We start from the raw sequence: 25795 nt of genomic DNA on the forward strand, positions 1-25795 counted from the left end.
TCTCTTGTAAGTTTTCAGCCTCTTCCTTTTTCTGCTGCCTGCTTTACCGGATTCCTTCTAGTTGTTAATGTATGTGTTCTTAAAATCTGTCTCCACTTGCCCTCTCTTCTTCCTCCACTTTTATTAACTTCTCAAATAAATGCAGTCTTCTTTTACCTGTCATTCTTCAAAAGCTGGCTGTAACAAATGCTTCCTTACCAACAAAGGCCATAGATACTTCCAGTTTTCTTTTTCCTTCTGGTCTGATTTGAACTCCCTGGAGCATTTTACAGTGCTGACATCTTGGTCCTACTTGACACTCCTCTGCATCCACTGATTTGCCTCTCTTGACTGTCATCCCATATTTACTCAATATTTATTGAGCAGCTGTTGTATTCCAGGCGCATGGAACTTAGCCTCACGGAATCTCCAGTCAAGTGGCAAAGACTGAGCCTGGAGAAGCAGAATCTGGTTCAGGATGCAAAGGAGAAACATCAAGGCTTTGTGGGAATAAGAAGGACCCAGACTGGTTTGGCAGGTTGTAGGGAATGAGGAAGGCTTCCCAGAGGCAGTTATGTTTCTGCTGAGACCTGAAGGAAAAACGGCATGGCCACCATCAATCCACCACATTTCATAAGACTACAGGGTTATAAATTGTAAACCTGTTTTTCTTCTAGTAGTGGGGGCTCACTGAAGATAGCTGTGGCTTATTCTTTCTTGTATTGCTCACACGGAGTCCTATGACCCACCAATAGTGTAGGGGTAATAACTCATTGAATAGTCAAATCAGTGCATATGTGGTGGTGATTTTGAATCATACCAAATATATATATAAGGCTTGGCTCTTTAATCCTGAGTTTTATGAAATTTGGGATGACCTTAGTATTGGCAAAACACATTTGACAGAGCACAGGCCGAGAAGGCTGCAAAGATTCATAGACGCTGCCCTTTAATTCTTTTAGTGAGGCCCACTGCAGTTTTTCTACATGGCACTTGGCTTTAATCTTCCCCGTATAAAAGTGATTTAGTGGGTTACTGTCCTTTGGCTCTAGAGCCTGGCCATTTGGTTTAGGTCAGTAATGGTCCCAAAGGAATAACCTTATGCCACTGGACCATGGAGACTCAGACACAAAACACGCTGCCCCTGATATATTTCCCCTCCATCGTCCTCAAGCATCTTGTAAATAATAGCCTTTACACATTAAGTGCCTTCTGTGGGCCAAATATTGTACAAGGTGTTTTTGTTAATATTATCTAAGACCTCAACTAATTCTGTAAGATAGGTATTTTATAGATTAGTAAAATGAGACACAGAGAAGTTATGTACATAGTACCAGATCACATCGCTAGTGGTGGTGGAAGATTTGAGCTCGTGTGTCTCTGACTCCACACCCTTATCACTACACATCTCCTTTCAAACTCTGCTCCGATCTTTTCCTCTGCTTCTCTAAGGTTTCATTTACTCTTTGGAGACTGAAGTGTTCAAGAGGAGGGAGATCTGATTTAATCTTCAGTCATTCATTCATTCCACAAGATGTTTTGTGCATCATGTATTGAGGTTATACAAAGAGGAATATCACACAGTCCCTATCTTGGTGGGGTGAAAGGGCAGAGAAGCCGATAAACAAGTTGTTCCATTCGGGGAGATAAGGGCAACCAGAGAGTATGCATACGGGGAATGCAGTACAGCACATGCAGCGAGCAGGGCATCTTTCTTGGGGTGGCCGGCACTTGGAGGTTCCGTGTAGTATCCCTGCTCCAGGGGCCTCTAATTTATATATGTATAAATATGTATAAATATATATAAGCATATATATATATTTAAAGATTTTATTTATTTATTTGACAGAGAGAGGCACAGCAAGAGAGGGAACACAAGCAGGGGGAGCGGGAGAGGGAGAAGCAGGCTTCCCGCAGAGCAGGGAGCCCGATGCGGGGCTCGATCCCAGGACCCTGGGATCATGACCTGAGCCGAAGGCAGACGCTTAACGACTGAGCCACCCAGGTGCCCCGGGACCTCTAATTATAGCCCCAACATGCTGAAGTATATGGTTAGACTTGTTTGACAAGAAGACAACTGGCTTACGTGCCAAGGTGATACAGCGTGGCCTGCAGGGCTTGTAACTCTTAGAGCTTCTCTGTACAGGTCTGCGATTCCAGCTTCCCACACTGGTGGGATGAGCAGAGAGGCCAGCCTTTGGCTGGAAAGGACTCTTCTGGCATGCTGTGAAGGGCACTTTGTTGTACTGTCTGTCACTGTGGCACTCCCTATCACTGTCCTGTTCTAGTGTTTGTGCACATGCCACCGACCAGCACCAAGCTGCAAGTGGCATAGATGTTGTCCTCATGAGGAGTACACACCCCCATCACCAGACAGCTCTGATCACCTCTCCCAGGACATCTAGGGCTTCTTGCAACTTATAGCCTCTCAGTAAGTTCTGGGGAAAGAGCAGAATCCGGATTTAGTCAGCTTGGGGCGTCTGGGTGGCTCAGTCGGTTAAGCGTCTGCCTTCAGCTCAGGTCATGATCCCAGGGTGCTGGGATCGAGCCCCACGTCAGACTCCCTGCTCAGTGGGGAGCCTGCTTCTCCCTCTCCCTCTGTCTGCCGGCTCGTGCTCTCTCTCTCACTCTCTCTCTATCTCAAATAAATAAATAAAATCTTAAGAAAAAAAGGATTTAGCCACCTCATTGGATCTTCCCATGCCTCAAGCTACACATGACATGGACTAAAGCTATTCAACTTGGGGAGGTAAAAGGGAACATCCTCAGAGTTTTCTGTTTCTGACTCTGCCTTTCTGTCTGTCCCCTCCCTCTCTCTCTGTCTCATCAGTACACACACACACACACACACACACACTGTGATTGCTGTTGGCATTAATATGACAAAAACAAAACTCCAAAATCAGTCCTTCCAATTTGAGTCAGTCATTTGAAAGAACAACGGAATATAAAGGAATGGCATATAATGGAAGTAAATATGAGGGTTACCTGGTGCAAAACCAAAGTTGAAATTAAACCAGGGATGTCAATAGGGCCTTAAACTTTGGATTTCATCTACAAAAGCCCTACTGAGTGTTATCCTGTCCCCTGTACCCTTTAGAAAATTCTTGGTTTTCAGCAGCTGCCACCACAGGCTGTCCCAAAAATAGTCTGAATGCCACTCCTTACTCAATCTGAGTGTTCCCACTTCCCTAATTACCCTACAAGGCTTCCAAGATGAATAAAAACATGCCCATCTAGCACTGCCCCCTTGACATGTTCAGAATTCTCAAATGAAGCTATTCATTGAGGCATGACTTGGCAGTGTTTTCTATTTCAGGTTCGCCAAATGGGTAAACCAAGGGCATTCATGTGGGTTACCTATTCATTAGAAAGAAAGCACTTCTCTATTCTTGCTCATTAGGCTCTTGTACTTCCCTAAACCACATGAATAAAAGGCACCCTTTCTTCGTACCTCAGCTGGGTTCCCAACTTCTTTTGCAGTCCTTTTTATCAAAGGGAAATTTACAGGTCAGGATTTCAAAGAGCGGGCATTATTTCTTGGTGCTATACAGAAAAATAATTAAAGTTTATTACACAAAAGCTGTTTCTCTTTAGCTTTTTTTAAAAGAAGTTGTAGCGATAACAAGGAAACTGCAAACATTAATTTTAAAATATCATTTTAACTAATCTTATGCTTTGTTATAGTTACAGACTAGCCCAGGTTAGTTGACCAAAAGACATGTGAATATGTCCATTGGAGGTTTGATAGTGATTTCTGGCTTTTGTCATAGTGCCAGGCACATAGAAGGTACTCCATGAATATTTGCTGCATCATGATGTAACTCTTATCCTCTCTTTTGCCCCAGAGGTGAGAAAAACTAACAGGAGATCACCAAAGAACATGCTGCAGGGGCTTATTTCCTTCTTAGTAACCAAAGCATATTCTTCTTAGTAAACAAATGCATAAGGGAAAAACAATGATGGTAGGACTTAATGTGATGATAATAAACTATTATTTAGGGCATCTTTGTCAAAAGATTCATGTCCTGGGGTTTCTCTTAACAACAGTGATTTACAAAGGTTTGGGCTGTTAACTCCTCCCACTCGTGCCTCTTAAGAACACAGTGGCATCTTGACAAGTTCATGTAGCAAATCACTTGAGCTGTATACCTGAACTCTAATGGGTGGAGGGAGGGTACAGTGTCACAGTTTTGTTCCCTGGTCATGATTCGGGACTCCTTGAGACTTTTAAAAACAAGGCCTAGAATTCAAATAGAGCAGGGTCGATTGGGAAAATATGTTCTTCAGTGGTCGATTTACTGTTTCTTTTGAAAAGAGCTGTGCTCTTTGGTCACTAATTCTATAACAATTAAAATGAAATATGTGAAACCGTTGAACGACACCTGCATGAGCCTAATAACCCTGGGAGTGCTCCAGTGTGCGAGCTAAGCTCCCTGTTCTCATTTGCTGAAGTCATCGCAGGGCTCTTGAAATACAGCCAATGACTGAGGATCTAATTTTTAGCCCACTCATTTCCTACCTCATGCATTTTTGATAAAATTTTCCCCAAAAAAGCTGTTTGCTAACACCTAACTGTTCTTCAGGGTGCCCAGGTGAGCTTTATCCAGACCAGATAATGCTAATTTTGCAGAAAAGATTGCCTTAAAATGAGGACCCTTTTGGAAATTGTAGCTTAATGTGGTGAAGGGATTTACATGCATAATTTGGAAGCTATGAGAAAATATAGTTGACTTACCAAAGAATAGTATTGACAGGCCCTCTGTTACTTTTTCTCAAATTGGAGATAATACATCTGAGGTAGGAATCAACTTATTTTTCAAAAATTTCAATGTGAAAAATAAGATAACTTCAAATTCAAGTTGCGAGGATTGTAGAATCTTTCAAAATAGGTATTGAAAATATTGTCTGATTAATAAAAAAAATACAGCACCCAAAACTCAAGGCCTAATATCTTAATTTTAATGCTATAGGATTCTAGGTGCATAGAATAAAAATAACCAATGTAGATTGCAAAAGTTGTTACAATTTCGGTACACATAGACACTTAACACATATTTGATGAAATGCAAGGATGCAAATAGAATGAAGAAAGAATAAAAAAAAAAATTGAGAGCCAACAGGTATGAGAGAGTAGTCTCACTCTGTTGCTGTGTCCTGGGTTAATTACTTAAACACTCCAGGGACTAATATTCTATGATTTAATTGTTTCATGTATCAGGAGTTTAAGCACCATTGGATGCCATAGAGAAGTATCTTCCTCTGTTCAACTTGACTAGAGTGACAGACAGCATTCCCTGCTGTGATCTGTGATCGCGTCCTTGATATTTGGATGTTCGGGGTAAAGTTCACAGGTTGACAGAAGCTACTCCAAAGTCACAGGAAAATTGATTTTTGGGTGGACCAAACCTTACTTTGGAAAGTCTCAGGTGTGGTGGAAAGGGCAAAAGATAGGGAAACAGCACATTGCTGGCACGGAATAGCTTCTCCATGAACGGTGACTATTCTTAGCATTATATTTACTGTAACATGTCTTACCCTTGATTATACAAATCATAAAGAAGTATTTTCTTCCCTTTTAACCCTCAGAGTTGCACATCCATTTTATTGCTGTTTTAATTACTGGTAACTATTTTGAGAATAGATACTTCTATTAAATATGACTTGAAAGCTTTGATGTTTATAGATCATTCAGCAGAAATTGGGTTTTAGGAGAAAATAGAATTTGAGCTAAGAAATTTCATAATTTATACAGATGGTAACGTTGACAAGAGGATATTGCAAAAACTGCAACAGCCTTAAAAACTCACCTTAATGCAGAATATGGTTGGGTATTAATTAGGATAGACATGTACCAGTAAATTTCACAAAGTGCCCACTGACTTTGTTGTTTCTCATTGACAAATGTACTCCTAGAGGCCACTATTTTTATTTATCTTTTAATTTTAATTTTAATTTTATTTGCTTTTTTAAATTTAAATTTTGTTAGTTAATGTACTGTGAGGCCACTTTCTTTTTTTTTAAAGATAAATAACTTTGACTTGGTGGACACCATTCCTTTTTCTCTGCTTGTTCCTTTAAAATGCCTGTCCAGTGTATTGTAAATCTCCCCAAGGTCTAAGCATGATGGTGTCCCCAGGCCCTCCTTCTTTGGCCTTGGCCACTAATGTGTAGTAATGGATGAAAAAGAATGAAAGGCTGTTCCTACTTAGAACCCCTTCTGGGTTCTAAGAACGTGGGGTCCTTGCATATATTATTAGGTTTGAGGACCTTGATTCATTGTCATGTGTCACATACTCTGCTTTTTTAAAAAATATTTTATTTAGTTATTTATTTGAGAGAGAGAATGAGCGAGAGAGCACGAGAGAGGGGAGGGTCAGAGGGAGAAGCAGACTCCCTGCTGAGTAGGGAGTCCGATGCAGGACTCGATCCTGGGACTCCAGGATCATGACCTGAGCCAAAGGCAGTCGCTTAACCAACTGAGCCACCCAGGCGCCCCAGTACTCTGCTGTCTAATGACCCAGCCATTGCCCTGAGTTCTGGTGATCAGTTTGGCCACAACTGAGAGTAATGTAAGAACTAGGGGATGGTGACCCTTCCTAGCCTAGCACTTCAATCTATTCAGCTTTCTTGATCTATTCATATCGATCTTGGAATTTTGGTCTGTAATCAAATACTGTGATTGGGCTTCCTTTCCATTTATAAGTTTTAAACTGTTTCAGTGTTGAAAGATTCAGTGTATACCTGTCATTAATTTGGCTCTGCTAGTACTTTTTCTTACTGTTTTAAGTGCTTGATAAGTTTTTCTTACTCTTTGTATTACTGAATTTTAGTATAGAGAGAATTGAATATTATAATTTTTTGCCAAGGAGTTATTTTTATTGAGCTAGACTCGACACATGATGTTATTTTCAGGTGTCTGACATAATAATTCGATATTTGTTATGTGCTGCGAAATGATCGCCACAGTAAGTCTAGTTACCATCCATCGCCACACATAGTGATACGCTTTTTCCCTCATGATGAGAACTTGTAAGATCTCCTCTCTTAGCGACTTTCCAGTATACAAGACAGTATTATTAACTGTAGTCATCATTCTGTGCATGATATGCTCATGGCTTATTTACGGTATAACTGGAAGTTTGTACTTTCTGACCACCTTGAAAGTTCTTGAAGGGGCTCTTGAAAGGACTTGTTTGCCTTGCACTATAAATGGCAAGTGGGTAATGATTAGCTATCTCCCATGAATTTAGAATTAAGAACAATAAAACAGCTCAGAAAGGTAAACTAAGCAGAATACAAGAAGTAAGAGCTGAGCTGTGAAAACCTTAATGAGAGTTTTTCCGAGCCAGGGAAACATCTGCCTGAATATATTCACTAGCTAAAGAAAGGATGTGTCAATCACGAGAAGGCGGTGGGGGTGGGGGGGGGGGAGGGGCAGAGACAGGTATGGATTGGCTATAGAACATAGAAAAGGGAGTCAGGGTGTCAAATTTTGACACTGATCATTCAATAACTCATAGTTTTAGTGAAGTGATAGGTTTGGCCAAAGAGCCAGGTGATAGAAGTTCATGTTCAGGATGAATGACCGACCACTGAGCAGATAGACACCTCAAACTGTCCTAGCCCCGAGGCTATTACCCTTTCAAATCCTAGAACTTGCCTGGTTCTGATCCCAGTACTCACCAAGAAATATGAACAAGGAGAGTGTATGTGGGTCATGATCTCATCAGTTCTGCTACAGTTTTATTCCTCCCTCTACTTTAAAATAGAGTCAAGTTACATTCTAATCTACCACTTTGGTTTTTGTGAGCTTGGTAATTTGAATACCCTCCTGAGAAATGATTCACCGCTGTAGTGTGCTCACATTTCTGAGCCTCTGGAGCCGAGGGGCCTGCCCTTGTCATTCTGCTGCCACTCTAGAGACCTTGGGTAGCTAAGCAGCTGGCTTCTGGTGACAAACTTACCACCCCGCAGGTGATTCCATTTTTAATGCCTTCTTACTTGATCACTTTAAAAGAAACAAACAGCCCCCCTTTTCCTTCGGTCTAACTCACTCTTTTCTATTAAAAATGCTGCACAATGGTTTTATCGTTCTGAAATCAGTGGAGACTAACAAGTCAAAATTCTGTGTATGGGGGCGCCTGGGTGGCTCAGTCGTTAAGCGTCTGCCTTCGGCTCAGGTCATGATCCCAGGGTCGTGGGATCAAGCCCCACATAGGGCTCCCTGCTCAGCGGGAAGCCTGCTTCTCCCCCTCACACCCCCCCTGCTTGTGTTCCCTCTCTCGCTGTGTCTCTCTCTGTCAGATAAATAAATAAAATCTTAAAAAAAAAAAACTCTATGTATGAATATGTTCTCCTTTTTCTCTCCATTTTTTTCTCTTTTCTTTTTTACTCCCCCGCTTTTTTCTTTCTCTCTTTTTCTTTCCTTCCTTATTTATTTTTCTTCTTTACTTTCTTTCAATGCATTTTTTGAGCACCACGTGTACCAAACACTAAGTTTTATATTCTGGAAATAAAAAAACCGTATAATCTTGTAGGAAGAAAGAGACACATAATCAAATATGCAGTAAAAGGTTAAACATATTTTTCATTTGTGGCATGAATTCAATTTAACTCCACAAGTATGGATTACACTTCTTTTGTGTGCAAGCACTATTTTGGGTTTTGTGGAAGATGCAAAAAGCAGAAGGCTTGGCTTTAGGTTGTTGCGATATTAAACATCTAGGAAATATAAGAAAAACAACTCTAGGCAGAATGTGAGAAATCTTATGTCAATTGTACAAAATGTTGTTGTAAGCAAAAAGAGATAGCACTTCTAGCTGAGGTATTCTGGGAGAAGGTGACTGGTGTTAGGTTGTGCAGTAAGACTATTAATACTGAATTTAAATGGAATGGAGTGAAATCAGGGCAGTGTGATTAAGGTAGGGGTGTGGACGAGATAGGGTAGGGCCGATAGAGCTGGCTGCAACTGACTGAGGTGGTAAGGCTTAGAGATGACCTTCCCTCAGTGTAGCTGGTCAGGAGAGCATAGCACTGAGTTAGGAGCTGTGGTCTAGGGTGAACAGATGGGGCAGGTTTGGCTGGATTGCTAGGTTGAAGCCAGAGCCAAAAGCAGTTTCCTGAAATAGTTACGGGAGAAGCCAGTTATTCTGAGAATTATTTAAAGAAAATTATACATTTTTAATTTTTCACTTTTTTTTTTTCTGGGTATAGCCTGGAATGGTCTAGTCAGCTATACCTCTAAGGCTTGTTTACCTGATAGACTCCTCAGACAGCCAGCTTTCCTCATGCTTCCTGTCTGAGGATGATATGGTCGCTTGAGAACTTGGTGTTTGTGTGCAAGTGGGATGTTGAGACAGCTGAGCCAGGGACTCGTCAGAGCCATAATTCAAGGTAAGGAATTGGAAATTAATTTGTATGGTGATGTGAAGACTTTGAAGGTTTGTCAGAGAAGGCAATGATGAAGAGCTGTAGTTGAGGAAGATTCTTCTGCCAAAAATAAGTCTGGATACAGGAGGACATTTATGGGTATATTGCCACATCTTTGGAAGAGGTCTGAGAATGGTCAACTAGAATAATTGTATTCTATATGAAAGGTCATCCTCACAGGACATGATCGAACTTGGCTATCAATTGACTATGGGCAACAAATGAGAAGCAAGAGTCATGTAATGCAGACAACTTGAGTCCAGGTGATAAGCCAACTTCTGTACCATTAGCAGAAGTGGGGAAATAAGCAAGTGCATAAAGAGATTTGGAAACAGAACTTTCAGATCTGCTGAGAAATCTTGTATTTCACAGCTGAAAGTCTACCTGTCTGACACATGGGAGGAGGTACTTTGTTTACCATCATAATAAAATACATATTCTTGTGCTTCACTCTTGGAAAAGTGAAACATCTGTGTAAGTATATATGGAAATTTGAAAAGGCATTATTATTAGCCTCAAGTTATCTTGAAAATTAGATTCAGACTGGTTAGAAAACATCCTGTTTTATCCAAAGAAAAAAGATTGCATAATTCTGTAACTCAAAATATCCATCCATTATGAAACTGTGCTCAAGTTATATACCAAAAGTTGCTTTGTTTTTTAAAGTGTTATTTATTTTACTTCGGATTTTGAATTTAAAAAATAATAGTATTTGCACCTACCTTGTATGTCCAAACTGAACAAATTTGTTTAATCATGATTCAAGAAGTTGTAAGCGTAACATTAAAAAATGTTATAAATTACTGAAAAAAATTCATTTGAATTGCTAAGTCATATGTGCTTATAGGAAGCATCTTATGCTTAGTGATAGAAAGCTACTCTGTCTGAATATTTCCTATTTTGAAAATGTGTATACAAGTCACATTTAGGAGGGCTTGCAAAGCAATTCTAAATTACTACCTGTAACCTCCCAAAGCCTTGAGTTTGTTACCTCCAGAGAACCAAACATGAGACTTCAGACCTTTCTAGTTATGTATTTGTATGATTTTTGGTTGAATGTAGATAAGTATTGATCATTGAGATTTTTTGTACTGTTGAAAATAGAGATATGTTCTTGTATCATGATTTAGCAGGAGGCAAGAAGGACTCTTAGTTTTTTTTAAAGCCGTCTTGGTTGTTTATATGAAATTTTTGACATATCAGAAGATCTCCAAAAATATCAAGCAAAGTTTAAGCTATGTACCTTAAATTAGACAAAATGGAATATTCCTGAAATTTTTCTGTTTGCATTATACCTCAATTATAAATTACTTTATACCTCAATTATACCTCAATAATAAATTAATTTCATAAACCCTGATACATAAAGAAAAAATTCTTTTTTAAAAAAGATTTATTTATTTATTTTAGAGGTAGGGGAGGAGCAGAGGGAGAGAGAATTTCAAGCAGACTCTGTGCTTAGTGTGGAGCCCAGCGCAGGGCTCAGTCTCAGGACTCTGAGATCTTGACCTGAGCTGAAACCAAGAGTCAAATGCTTTATCAACTGAGCCACCCAGGAGCTCCATGAAGAAAAAATTCTAAAGGTAATCTTTAGAAAACGGAAAATTATTATTGATACAATGTCAGGCTGGTAATCTAGTATTATAACTTGTTTGTTGTATTCATAAAATAAAATAGGTTATACTTTTTTTCAGATTATCTTCTTTATACTGAGTCTTATAAAATACCTTAGTGTGAGAGAGAATTATAGGCTAAAAGGCAAGGGAAACTTTAAGTGAAACTAAAAAAAAATGTACTTGGGGCGCCTGGGTGGCTCAGTCGTTAAGCGTCTGCCTTCAGCTCAGGTAATGATCTCAGGGTCCTGGGATCGAACCCCGCATCGGGCTCCCTGCTCAGCGAGAATCCTGCTTCTCCCTCTCCAGCTCCTCCGCTTGTGTTCCCTCTCTCAGCTGTCTCTCTCTCTCTCTCTGTCAAATAAATAAATAAAATCTTTAAAAAAAATGTACTTAAAGACTTAAAGAAGAGAGTAGATGGAGTTGGTGAAAGCAAACATTTGGCTACTTTTTTAAGTATTGAAACTTGATCTTTTAAAACCATTTGATGAGGAAAAGAGCTAAAGGACAGGGAAAACCCCTATGTTTAAAACATTACAAAGCAAATTGTAGATATGAATTCTTAAATTGTGGAAAAGAACAATTTTATATGAGGTTTTAGTATGTTTAGAAAGTATTTAGAAAATATTCCCATTATATAAATATTACTACACTATGGTAGATGCTAGAGTACATGGGACTTCCTCTTTTTATTTATTTTTTTAAAGATTTATTTATTTATTTTAGAGAGGAGTGCGTGGGGAGGGGCAGAAGGAGAGGGAGAGAAAGAATCCCAAGCAGAATCCCCACTGGGCCCGATTCCAGGCTCAGTTGCAGGATCCTGAGATCATGACCTGAGCAGAAATCGAATCAGACGCTTAACTGACTGAGCCACCCAGGTGCTTCGGGTCTTCCTCCTTTAAAAAAAAAAAATTATTAGCTTGTAAGCTGGTTAGTCTATAAGATACTCAAGGGTCAAATAAAGTAAAAGTGGGTATTGCCTTTACTTGGAGTATCTGATAAACCACTGAATAAGCAGAGGAGCTGGTTCTCTTGGCTCTCCCTTAGGGGTTATGGAATAAGATCTGCATAGACCCAGAGTCTGCTGTCGTCTGAAATGCAACTAAGCTGTATGCATGAGACCCAGCATCAACCAGGGAGTGACCCCCCTGCTACAGACCTTGCCATGAAGCTGGGAGTGGGTGGGGCAATGCTGGTGACTCCAGGATCACTCTGAAGGTGGGACTGTTTTTCTCCAGGCCCAGAGGATTTCAACAGCCAATCTAGAGTCATAATCAAGACCACCCAATACCCACAGTCAGAAAAAAACAACACAGCACAATTTCTGATCAAAAGGGAGGCTCCTTTGTCCCTCAGATTCATCTCACAACTGAGTTATACCTGAAATCTCAGCCCTTGAAGAATCATTGTTTAGATGCAGGCTTTGATAACTTATTTGGAGCCTGAAGATGTGAGTTGTTTGAAGTTCATTCTGATAATAGGTGGCAGATCTATGCTTCCAACTCATGTCTATCGGACTCCCAACTCCATGATCATTTCAGTGCCTGAGACTGCATTCCCATGGGAAGCCAAGAACTAGGAGAGGAGCCCACAACTCTGAGGCTATCTTGATGACTTATAGGCTGATGGGACAAGGAAGGATAAATGTGGGGGCTGCACCTAACAAGTTGTACTTGTCTGGGTCACTCTTTATCTAAGGCATTTTTCCAGACTGCCTCAAGTCCATTTGAGATTCTTGGTGCCAGGGAGCATTTATCGTGGTGGTTTTCACGTGGGGATGTTCATGCCACCCAGGGCACATGAAGACTACTTGAGGCGTACCTTCTCATGGAGACTTTAGGGAGCAATTTCCAAATTCTCACCTTCCCTATAGTCTTTCATAAAATTGTTCTACCTGAAATGTGCCTGTGGCTTATTCTCCCATTCTGCAAAATAAAGGCTTAACTCTTTCCCATCCCTATTTTTTTATTTTGTTATTTTTTTAAAGATTTTATTTATTTGAGAGAGAGAGAGAGCACACAGAGGGAGAGTGAGAGGGAGAAGCAGACTCCTCACTGAGCAGAAAGCCCAATGCGGGGCTGGATCCCACCCAGTGTGGACACTGGGATCATTACCTGAGCTGAAGGCAGATGCTTAACCCACTTAGCCACCCAGGCACCCCTACTCATCCCTAATTTTATTGTAGTGTGTGGTTCCAAGGGGTAAAATCATTGGAGGACCAAAGAAAGGGACATTCAAAATAGTGATGTTAGTATTGAGAGAAAGGATAATATATAGTGACAGAAAATGAAAATCTTAATTATAGACAGATTTTTGCAGAGAAGTAGAATAGATTGAACAAATGTTTTCAGAAAAAAATATGCATGAAAATCAAATTTTTAGGGACATGTGAAATGTCACTATGAGTTCAAATAGAGAAAGAAGCTATATAAAATTTCTGATCCTTAAAGATAAGGTTGTTCATGTCTTTTGAAATAGATGATGTTGGCTTCACTATAATATTTAGATCCAATGGATATATTTAGAAGAGTAATATAGCAATTTTATTTTATTTCACTTTTAATTACATTTCATTTAAATTCAATTAATTAGCATATAATGCATTATTAGTTTCAGAGGTAGAGGTCAGTGATTCATCAGTTGCATATAACACCCAGTCCTCTTTACATCAAGTGCCCTCCTTAATGCCCATCACCCATTACCCCATCCCCCCACCCACCTCCCTTCCAGCAACCCTCAGTTTGTTTCCTATAGTTAAGAGTCTCAGCAATTTTATTTTATTTATTTTATTATTTTTTTAAGATTTTATTTATTTATTTGATGAAGAGAGAGAGCACAAGCAGGGCAGGGGGAGCTGCAGGCAGAGAGAGAAGCAGGCTCCCTGCTGAGCAGGGAGCCCGATGTGGGGCTCCATCCCAGGACCCTGGGATCATGACCTGAGCCGAAGGCAGACACTTAACCGACCGAGCCACCCAGGTGCCCCAGTAATTTTGTTTTAAAGTGTTATTTTAAAGTACTTTAAAGTATTTAATTACAGTACAATAACAGTTACATCTTTTGCAACTTCTTAATCTTTTAAGATGTCAGATCCATAGAAATAGGTGAGAGTTTGGAGGAAAAACCGTTGGGGTTATATAAACAAATAATGTTGGGGGCGCCGGGGTGTCTCTGTTGGTTGAATGTCCAACTCTTGATATCGGTTCAGGTCATGATACCAGGATCATGAGATCAAGCCCTGTGTTGGGCTCCATACTCAGCACGGAGTCTGCTTGAGATTTTCTCTCCCTCTCCTTCTGCCCCTCCCTCCCAAATAAATAAATAAAATCTTGAAAAAAATGTTGATGATCGCTATAGATTCTGGGTGTCCATGGATTGAATGACCTCTCTCCCATTTGAATCTTCTTTATCACTAATCTAGATAGGGTCAACTCTGGGAAAGAAAGAGGAGGTAAATGTACAAGGATCCTTCCCACCACTTCCCCAATATTACCTTTGCATGTGCACTTTAAAAGGCCTGCTAGGTTGTGGGAGATGTTCTGGGTTTATAATCACAAAGGCTGCCATCCCCAAGAAACTACTGGAAGAAATCTGAAGATTTGAAGCTGAGTATTCAAGTCTTCTTCCTAATGACTTGTCATATGTGTTTCTGTCTCAATTTTCAGGAGAGAATAGTTGATAGAATAAGGAGGGCTGTATGGAAATAAATGTCAGGTGAGCAATGAGCTGACATGGGACCATATCAAGTTTATATTAGCTACTTCTACCCCCCTTCCCATCCTGTTACCAACTACTGTGTCCAGCAAAGAAACAGACACTTTTTCTCTGTGTCTTTTACAAGCTAATTATGGATGTGTGGCTTAGAGCCTTGAAATTGTTGCAAAACACAAATTTGTATAAACTCTCTCAAGTCCTCCCTATTATTCATTAAACAGATGATTGAGACTTTTTCTTCAGGAAATCAGTTCTACAGATTGAATGAAGTTTTCTCATTGCTCTAAGTCATTTAAACAATGGAAGTTGTGTCTTTGAAAAAGAAATTTTTTTTTGCAGAATTTTATTTAGCATTCTGATTTTTGTTCCCTTTATTTTGAAAGCTGGGAAAAATGATAGCACAGGTATTGAGACACACCTGGCATATAAACTTCCCCAGGATGTAAGTCAGACTACTTCTTTGGAAGAGCAAGTGCTCAAGGCATAAATGTCAGCAATTTTTTAAAAAGCTAGTATTAATTATAAGGAGCTCAAGGGGAAAGAGTAAATATTACTGATGAGAATAATAGACACAAAGGGCTGAATGCATAAAGAGGGTTTTCTATTTTGGGGAATTTCTTTCTTTCTTTTTTTTTTTTAAAGATTTTTATTTATTTATTTGAGAGAGAGAGAATGAGAGACAGAGAGCACGAGAAGGAAGAGGGCAGAGGGAGAAGCAGACCCCCTGCTGAGCAGGGAGCCTGATGCGGGACTCGATCCCGGGACTCCAGGATCATGACCTGAGCCAAAGGCAGTCGCTCAACCAACTGAGCCACCCAGGCGCCCTATTTTGGGGAATTTCTACGTATTTCACTCACAGGTTCTGAAAAGCATGAAAGGCTGTCCTTTCATTTCAGAACTGTATGTATAAGAATTCCAGCACCTTTTGTAAAAGGAGATAGACATTAGCACACCTGTTCACAGTGCATGAAAGCCCACATTCAGACCAACTATCAAGCTGCTTATGGTTCTGAATTTCTGTGCTCTGGCACTTATTTATTTATTCATTCACAAAATATTTCGGGGGGCTACTGTGTATAAAGCACTGGAGATATTGCTGTCAATAAGATAAACCCTATCTGTGGCACAAGAGAGGGACACAGCAATGTTTTCAGTTAAAGAGAACTGCAATAAAATGTGTGCATGCACTGTTATCAGAATTGTTTATGTTACTTGTCTCTCTCTGTTAGACTCAGTATAAGCATCCTTTAGTGGGTGAATCCATCTGAGAAATTATCTCTCTCTCTCAAGTTTCCATGCAGTCACTTAGAATAAGTTTATAAATTAAGGGAAGATTTAAAATATTCTGCATTTAATACAATTTTGAATAAAGTGTAGAAAGCATAACTGGATAAGAAAATAATTTCCTAAATTACTAGGCACATTTTAGCTCTTTCAATATTTCATAGCACCCCAGAAAATTCTCCTGCTGTGTATTAAACTGTCATTCTGCTGACATGTTCCAGAGTCACAGTCTGGATGTAATGGTGGCCAATGTCACTTGGGTGTGCCACTGTCCAAGCCTTCAGTCAGGTCTTACAGTTCCCATTGCAGTGAGCAAGTGAAAAGGCCTCTGTCTTGCTATAATGACAGCCCCAAGATATGTGAAGAAACCAGACTCCTGCCCTTGACTTTAGATTACTGGTTGCCTGTTAGGCAGCATTAACTCTATTGATAGGAAGCTGATCTTTTCTTGTGAAAGGGATTCTCCTTTCTGTAATCATTATCTGGCTTCGGTTGTGATGCTAGTCTGTATGACATACATCTTCCTCCTCAGCAGAAGCAGAATCTAATGATTAGCTCCCACCCCCATTCCTCAACTGTGTTACATTAGTATTTGGAATTTTCTTTGATAGGCGGTTTTTAGTTGAAGAGAATTCTGTCCGTTTGAGGTACCCCTATGATGCCTATGTCTTGCCAAATAATATATTTGCCAATAACCAAAACACTGTGTCCTTTACAGCGATATTTTTAATATGCAATTTACACTGTATTTCATACTAGCAAATGCTTTTGTGACAAGGCTCTGTAATCATGAACACTAAACCCAAAATTCTCTTGTGAAGGAAAATTCTTTGTTATAGGAGATTAAATTTTGAGAGCCCTCACTCGTGATATTTGCAGGTGAGATGATTTGCCCAGCTTGCTTGCCTTCACTAGCTGTGCTCAGCTTGGAGGACTTTACTGGGGATAGAATGGCCTGGTGTTTCGTGTCAATAGATCATAGAAGAAGACTTAATAGATTTTTTAAGACACAGTCATCATATAAGACACATTTCCTTTTTCTGACAAGGATAGCAAATCTGTTTTGGCACCTGTTATTGAAGTAACAGACATTGCTTAGCTGCCTATTACAGTTGTTTAAAAAAGAAACTAGAAAGGGAAATATTGTTGAAAATGGAATTCATAGAAAGCTCTTGCATGGTCCATTTCCAGAGTTCTGCTACAAATACAAATTGTAATGTGAACATAATATCACTCATATTATTATTTTATAGATTTTTGTTACACATATCCAGAGCACTTTCAGCCCAGGACCCATCTATTGAATGTCTTGACCTTAATTTCCAGGGTGGCCTTAAGGATCCTTTAGGATTTTTTGCAAATGCTAAGGATGGATGATCTTTAATGCTCTTGGAGTCACCCAATTGTCCATAATACTTCATTGGGTTTGATTTAGCAAGGGAACTATTTTTTAAAGCTTGTTTATCTTGGGCAGTTAGAATGAGAGGGTATCCCTGCTTCCAATATCTAAAATATAAATTGTATCTGAAAGTAGAATATAAATATATCTGGAAGAAACATATTACCTTGGGGAAGGGCAGAGGTCAAAGGTGTGGCCATCTTGGTCTAGTGCAGCAATGTAATAGTGTAAATCTTTTTGCACTGGCAGTGATGACCAAATAGAAAAAGATGAGTTTTCTCAACTGAAGTGTCAGTAACACTGTGAAATGAGTGGCAATCTCAAGAGCAGATTGATGCATTTTCATCAAGCTTCCCTCTGTTACAAGCCAACTCAAATTTTGTTTTTGGAGAATGTATGGAAATATATTAGTATTTATTCTCAATGATTACTATGGAATAGTACACGCCAAAGAATGAAACTGGACCACTTTCTTACACCATACACAAAAATAAACTCAAAATGGATTAAAGACCTAAATGTGAGACCGGAAACCATAAAACTGGGGCACCTGGGTGGCTCAGTCAGGTAAGCGTCTGCCTTCGGCTCAGGGCACGATCTCAGGGTCCTGGGATCGAGCCCTGTGTCAGGCTCCCTGCTCAGTGGGGAGTCTGCTTCTCCCCTCTGTCTCTGCTCCTCCCCACTGCTGTGCTCTCTCTTTCTCTCGCTCTCCCTCTCTCAAATAAATAGATAAATAAAATCTTTTTTAAAAAAAATGAAGCCATAAAACTCCTAAATGAAACATAAGCAGTAATCTCTTGGGCATTGCTCTTAGCAACATATTATGGGTATGTCTCCTTGGGCAAGGAAAAACAAAAGCATTGGGACTATATCAAAATAAAAAAGCTTTTGCACAGAAAAGGAAACTGCCAACAAAACAAAACAAAAAAGCAACCTAGTGAATGGGAGAAAATATTTGCAAATGGTATATTTGATAGAGGTTAATATCCAAAATATATAAAGAATGTGTACAAGTCAACACCAAAAAAACCCAAAAAATCCAATGAAAAAATGGGAAGAGGACTTGAAAAGACATGTTTGCAAAGAAGACATACAGATGGCCAACAGACACATGAAACGATATTCAACGTCATTAATCAAGAGGGAAATGCAAATCAAAACCACAGTGAGATATCACCTCACACTAGTCAGAATACCTTGTATTAAAAAGACAAGAAATTACAAGTGTTGGTGAGGATGTGAAGAAAAGGGAACCCATGTGCACATTGGTGGAAATGTAATTGGTGCAGCCACTGTGGAAAACAGTATAGAGGTTCCTCAGAAAATTAAAAATAGAAATACCTTATGTTTCAGTAATTTCATTGCTGGGTATTTACTGAAAGAAAATAACACTAATTCAAAAGGATATATGCTCCCCTATGTTTATTACAGCATTATTTATAATAGTCAAGATATGGAAGCAACCCAAGTGTCCATCAATAGATGAAATGAATAAAGGGAAGGTGGTATATTCATACAATGGGATATTAGTCAACCATAAAAACAAATGAGATCTTGTCATTTACGATAACATGTATGGATATATGTATACGAGGTTAAACAAGTCAGACAGAGAAAGACGAATACCATATGATTTCACTTACATGTGGAATATAAAAAACAAAATGAATAAACAAACACTCTTGAATACAGAGAACAAACTGGTAGTTGGTAAAGGGGAGAATAGTGAAAGGATGGGCAAAATAGATAAAGGGGATCAAGAGGTACAAACTTCCAATTTTAAAATGAATAAGTCGAGATGAAAAGTACAGCACAGGGAATATAGTCAATAATATTGTAATGATGTATGGTAACAGGGGGTGATTATACTTATGATGATCATTGAGTAATGAATAAAGTTGTGGAATCAGTACGTTGTATGCCTAAAATTAATATACATTGTATGTCAATTATACTTCAATTAAAAAAAAAAAAGGAAAGGAAAACTACATGTCTGTTAGAATGGTTAAATCCAAAAGAGTGATAACATGAAATGCTGACAAGGATATGGAACACAAACTCCATTCATTAGTGATGGGAATGCAAAATGGCACAGCCACTTTAGAAGACAGTTGGGTGGTTTCTTAAAAAACTAAACATATTCTTATCATATGACTCAGCAATCACGGTCCTTGGTATTTAACCAAATGAATTAAAAACTTACGGGGTAGCCGGATGATGGGTATTAAGGAGGGCACGTGTTGTGATGAGCACTGGGTGTTATACATAACTAATGAATCGTTGAACACTACATCGAAAACTAATGATGTACTATATGTTTGCTAACTCAACATAATAAAAAAAAAAGAAAGAAAAAAAAAACTTAGGTGTACACAAAACCCTATACATACACAAATGTTTATAGCAGCCTTATTCTTAATTTCCAAAACTTGGAAGTAATCAAGGTATCCTTCCGTAGGCAAACTGATAAACAAATTGTGTCACATCTATACGATGGAATATTATTTAACAATAAAACAAATGAAATATTAAAACCACTAAAAGACATGGAGGAACCTTAAATACACATTGAGTGAAAAAAGCCAATCTGTAAAGGCTACAAATTGTGTGATTCCAACTATATGACATTTTGGATAAGACAACCTATGGATATAGTTAAAAAACATCAGTGGTTGCTAGACTTTGGGGGTTGGGAGGGTGGGATGGATAGGTGGAGCATGGGATTTTTAGGGCAATGAAACAAGTCTGTATGATATTATAATGTCATTACACATGTGTCAAAAGTCATGGATTGTACATCAAAAGTGATCCTAATATAAACCATGGACTTTGGTTAACAGTAAAGCATCAACACAGATTCATCCATTGTAATAAGCATACCACACTAATGCAAGATTTTAGTAATAGGGCAAACTGAGTGGGGAAAGTGAAGGTATATATAAGAACTCTGTAATTTATGCTCGTATTTCTATAAAACCAAAACTGCTCCAAAAAATAAAGGCTATAAACCTTTATTAAACAGATTCAGCTGGGTCTCTAAATGAAAACTTTTATGTTCTAATCTTTTATAATCTAAAAAATATACTTGTGTGTAATAAAATTACATTAAAAATCTGATTGCCTACTCTCCCTCTCTCCCAAATTCCAACTGACCTTTCTACCAGTAATTAAAAACTGAGATTGATTTGATAACAATGTATTGAATTAATAACATGCATGTTGGAGATGGGCTATTTTATTAATTGTTATATAATGCATTAATTTTTTTTTTTTAGTATAAGTTGACACACAGTGTTGCATTCAAATGCTTTTTTTTGCGGGGGGGGGAACATTCATTACACAAGAGAACTAAAACTTTAAGTGCCAGTCTCTTTTAAATGGCCTTATGCTAACTGAAAAAAAAAAAAAAAAGCCAGAAAAAGCAGAAAGAAAGCACTAAATTCCCAGCCAGTCAACAGAACAACAAGGCACATTTAAACCATTTTAACTGCTCCCTAGTAAAGGAATGGGATCTTTGAAGATTAACAGTTTGATAAGTCACAGCATCCCACCCGTGAAAATGAAATGTAGCTTTTCATTTTGCTGATAGTCCAAAGTAGCAAATTGGTTATTCTCTCTCTTGGCTGCGAGCTTGGGCATCTTGGACCTTTATGTTCTTCACTGGTCTAGAAAAAAAGATAGTATATAAAAAGAAATGTCATCTTGCAGTGTTTTTCTCTCCCCTAACCCCCTAGTTATTAAAGTATACAGATATAATGGATATTTTAACTTCCCATGAAAATGAATTCAGATGGAATTAGTTCAAAAAAACTAAATGTATGTACTTTTAATCTTGGAAAAGATTGCTGACACATTACTCATTCTATATAATACAGCCTTTTAATAATTTATCCTCTATTACACAATCTATTTTCTGAACACAAAATATCGTTTATTAAATATAGCATTACTGTGTTATCTGTGCCCTTACTTGTAGGGAAGTCATGGGAATTTTAGTTTTCACATTATGATAACTATAATTGGTTTAAATAATAACATAAGGTCCATAAGAATCAGCACATTATAGGTGCTGAATAAATACTTGTTGAATGAAAGAATGAAAATTAAATCAGATATGTGTATATCAACACCCAATAACATTAACTACTAATTTTAAGGATTCTCTTTGTATGTTAACTAAAATTTTTATTTTGAGATCATTGTAGATTCACATACAATTGTAAGGAATACATAGAGTCCCATCCATAGTTTACCCAGTTTCCTCCAATGGTAACATCCTGCAAAACTATAGTACAATATCACAATCAGGTTATTGACATTGACAGAGTCAAGATACAGAGATTTCCATCACTACAAAGATCCCACCTGTTGCCTTTTCTTCTTTCTTTCTGGATATTTTTTTCAGTTCTTTTTAATGTGGCAAAATACACGTAACATAAAATTTACCATCTTAATCATTTTTCAGTGTGTAGTTCGGTAGTGTTAAATACATTTATATTGTTGTGCAACCATAACCACCATCCGTCTTCAGAACTCATTCCATCTTGCAAAACTGAAACTCTACTTATTAAACAATAACTCTCCACCCCTCCATTCCCTTGGCAACCACCATTTCACTTTTTGTCCCTATGATTTTGACTACTCTATGTATCTCTTATAAGTGGAATGATACATTATTTGTCTTTTTGTGCCTGGCTTATTTCATTTAGAATAATGTCTTCAAGATGTGCCCATGTAGTAGCATATGCTACAACTTCCTTTCTTTTTTAAGGAATGTATTCATTCAGTTCATTCACTTATTCATTCATCTGTCAATTGACACTTGGGTTGCTTCTATGTTTTACCTGTTATGAATAATGCTGCAATGAACAGGTGTACAAATACTTCTTTTGAGACCTGGCTTTCAGTTGTTTTGGGTATATACCTAAAAGTGGAATTGCTGGGTCATATGGCAAATTTACTTTTAATTTTTTGAGGAATTGTGAGCTTGTTTTCCAAGCAGCCACACCATTTTACATTCCTACCAACAGCCCACAATGGTTCCAGTTTCTCGACATTTTGGCCAATACTTGTTTTCTCTTTTCTTTTCTTCCCCTCCCTTCCCTTCCTTTCTCTCTTTCTCTCTTTTTCTTTTCTTTCTTTTATAGCAGCCATCCTAATAGATACGAGGTGATATTGTGGTTTTGATTTGCATTTCCCTGATGTTGAGCATTCAACAAAGTGCTCATTGGCCTTTGTATACCTTCTTTGGAGAAATGTCTATTCAATTTCTTTGCTCATTTTTGTATTGTGTTGTTTCTTTTTTCATTGTTGAGTTTTAGGAGTTCTCTATATATTCTGGGTATCAATCCATTATTGGATATTTGGTTTGCAGATATTATCTCCCATTCTGTAGGTCGCCTTTCACTCTGTTGATGCTGTTCTTTGATGCACAGAAGTTTTAAGTTTTCATTAAGCCAGTTTGTCTATTTTTTTTCAGTTGCCTCTGCCTTTTTGTCATATCTAAGAAATCATTGCTAAATCCAATATCATAAAGCCTTTTTACCCCCTGTTTTCTTCTAAGAGTTTTGTATTTTTAGCTCTTACATTTAGGTCTTTGATACATTTGTTTTTTAAGGTTTTTTTTTTTTTAAGTAATCTCTGTACCCACCACAGGGCTCTAACTTACAACCCCGAGATCAAGAGTCACATGCTCTACTGACTGAGCCAGCCAGGAGCCCCAGTCTTTGATCTATTTGAGTTAATTTTTGTATATGGTGTTTTGTGAGGGTTCAACATCATTCTTTTGTATGTGGATATCCAGTTTACCCAGCACCATTGTTAAAAAGGCTGTCTTTTCCCCCATTATATGCCCTTGGCACTTTATTAAATCATTTGGCCATAAATATGAGAGTTTATTTCTGGACTCTTTTTTTTAAAATTTTTTATTGTTATGTTAATCACCACACACTACATCATTAGTTTTTGATATAGTGTTCCATGGTTCATTGTTTGTGCATAACACCCAGTGCTCCATGCAGAGCGTGCCCTCTTTAATACCCATCACCAGGCTAACCCATCCTCCCACCCCCCTCCCCTCTAGAATCCTCAGTTTGTTTCTCAGAGTCCATCATCTCTCATGGTTCGTCTCCCCCTCCGATTTCCCCCACTTCATTCTTCCCCTTCTGCTATCTTCTTTTTTTTTTTTCCTTAACATATATTGCATTATTTGTTTCAGAGGTACAGATCTGTGATTCAACAGTCTTGCACAATTCACAGTGCTCACCATAGCACATACCCTCCCCAGTGTCTATCACCCAGCCACCCCATCCCTTTCACCGCCCCCCACCCCACCCAGCAACCCTCAGTTTGTTTCCTGAGATTAAGAATTCTGGACTCTGTTTTATTCTGTTGGTCTGTATATCTGTCTTTATGCCAGTACCACGCTATTTTGATTACTGTAGGTTTGTAGTAAGGTTTAAAATCAGGAAGTATGAATCTTCCAACTTTGTTCTTTTTTAAGATTGTTTTGGCTATTCAAGGTCTCTTCAGAATCCAAATGAATTTTAGTATGGATTTTTCTATTTTTGCAAAAAAAAAAATCGTTGGGATTTTGATAAAGATTATGTTGAGTATGTAGGTCACTTTGGGAAATAGTGACATTTTAACAATATTAAGTCTTCCAATTCATGGACATGGGCTGTCTTTCCATTTATTTATGTCTTCTTTTGTGTCAGCAATTTTTTACAGTTTTCCTTGCATAATTTTCTTTTTTGAATGATTGTTATTTTAAAACAATTACTTTAATAATGATTTTTTTTCCTTATTGGCTCAGTTCTTAGTACATTACCATCATATTATAATGTTGCATTGTATATTGATCCATCTATTACTGGCCACCCAGCTTATTTTATTTATAGGCAGATAGAGAAGTGCTCATCAATTGTTCCTCTGGGCTAAAAATTTATTAGAATGGTTAAATGACATTTAATGCAGAATAGATAGAAAACAGTGTCAGTAGACAAACCTATTATTATAATAATTCAGCGTTTGAATTACATCTTGCTAAGCTCAGCATTACCTTCTATAGAATTCACAAGTCCAATGAAAGGTAAAATAGTTTAATATCCTTTGCATTGTTTATGGTTCTCATTTTCTTGTTTAATGGACCTGCTATTTCAGACATTGTTTTCCTTTGCTGTTTAGTCAGCTTAAATGTTACAAGTAAAGCATGAGAATCTATGGGTAGCAGTATATATTTTTTTCTTTTCAAGATGTAAAGAGATGATGTAGATATTATCTCACAGGGCTTTCCTGTCTGCTCAGCTTTCTGGGAATAAATCACCATATGCCATTAAACCAGTCCTCATTGCTCCAGATAGTTTATGCAAAAGAAGACCTTAGCGATCCAGAGATTATGGTATACTTTTTTTTTAGCGGAAAAATATATATCCAAAAGATAATAAATCCATTTTTACATCTTTAAATTCTCCAGAGTAATTAACCCAAAACTTTGCATAAACGTGTTTACTTTTTATTCATTTGCTGATTTGTTAATTAATCTCAGATATCCATTAGGACTTCTAGGGCTAATTGCACTGCTATGCACTGGAGACTGTGAGCTCCCCAGTGGTTCCTGCCTCCTGCTACTTATGCCCTTGAGTAGGTCCCCTCCCACACTGCACCAGAATTGGCCTGTGTGATTAATAGAGTATCATAGAAATCATGACATGGCACTTCCGAGATTAGATAGTGAAAACTGTAGCTTTGGTCTTGGGCTTTTTTATCTCTTGGGTCACTCTGTCCAGGAAACCATGTCGTCCGCAGCTCTGTGGAGTGGCCCATGCGGTGAGAGACCTTAGTCTCCACCAACAGTCATGTGAGTGACCTGCCCGGTAAGTCCTCAAACCCAGTCAAATTGCACTTTGGCTGCAGCCTCACGAGGGACCATGTCCCAGCACCACCTGGAAAAACTGCTCTAGAATTCCTGGCTTGCAGAGACTGTGAGATAAATAAATGTTTGTTCTTTTACCCTGATACATAGGGGATAGTTTTTTACACAGAAATAAGTAAACTAATACAGAGGCACATAGATGAACAAGACAGTGTCCCTGCCTTCAGGAAGCTTCTACTGCAGCAAAACTAGGGATGTGCTGATTTCCTGCTAAACTAAAGGTAGGTACAATGAGGGCACACAGAAGCAGCACCTCTCAGTCTTGGAGGCCAGGAACAGCTGAAGAAATGATGCCAAATCTGAGGCTGGAAGGATGAGGACAAGGAGGAAACCAGAGGGAAGCTTGGAGAAGAGGCACAGTGTTTCAGACAGAAGGGAGATGATGAGCAAAGGCCCAGGGCAGAGAGAAGCAAGCGGAGTAGTCCCCAGGGATGGAGTTCACGG

General features: G+C 38.5%; 1 protein-coding gene across 1 annotated transcript in view; it reads left to right on the top strand.

Annotated features, from left to right (window-relative positions):
* Positions 1–25795, top strand: part of NKAIN3 (sodium/potassium transporting ATPase interacting 3) — a 626030-nt gene that overhangs the window by 64685 nt on the left and 535550 nt on the right. The gene's annotated exons all lie outside the window — the stretch shown is intronic.

This window comes from Mirounga leonina, unplaced genomic scaffold, assembly GCF_011800145.1.
Source record: "Mirounga leonina isolate KUSES-001 unplaced genomic scaffold, KU_Mleo_1.0 Mir_165, whole genome shotgun sequence".
NCBI lineage: Eukaryota > Metazoa > Chordata > Mammalia > Carnivora > Phocidae > Mirounga > Mirounga leonina.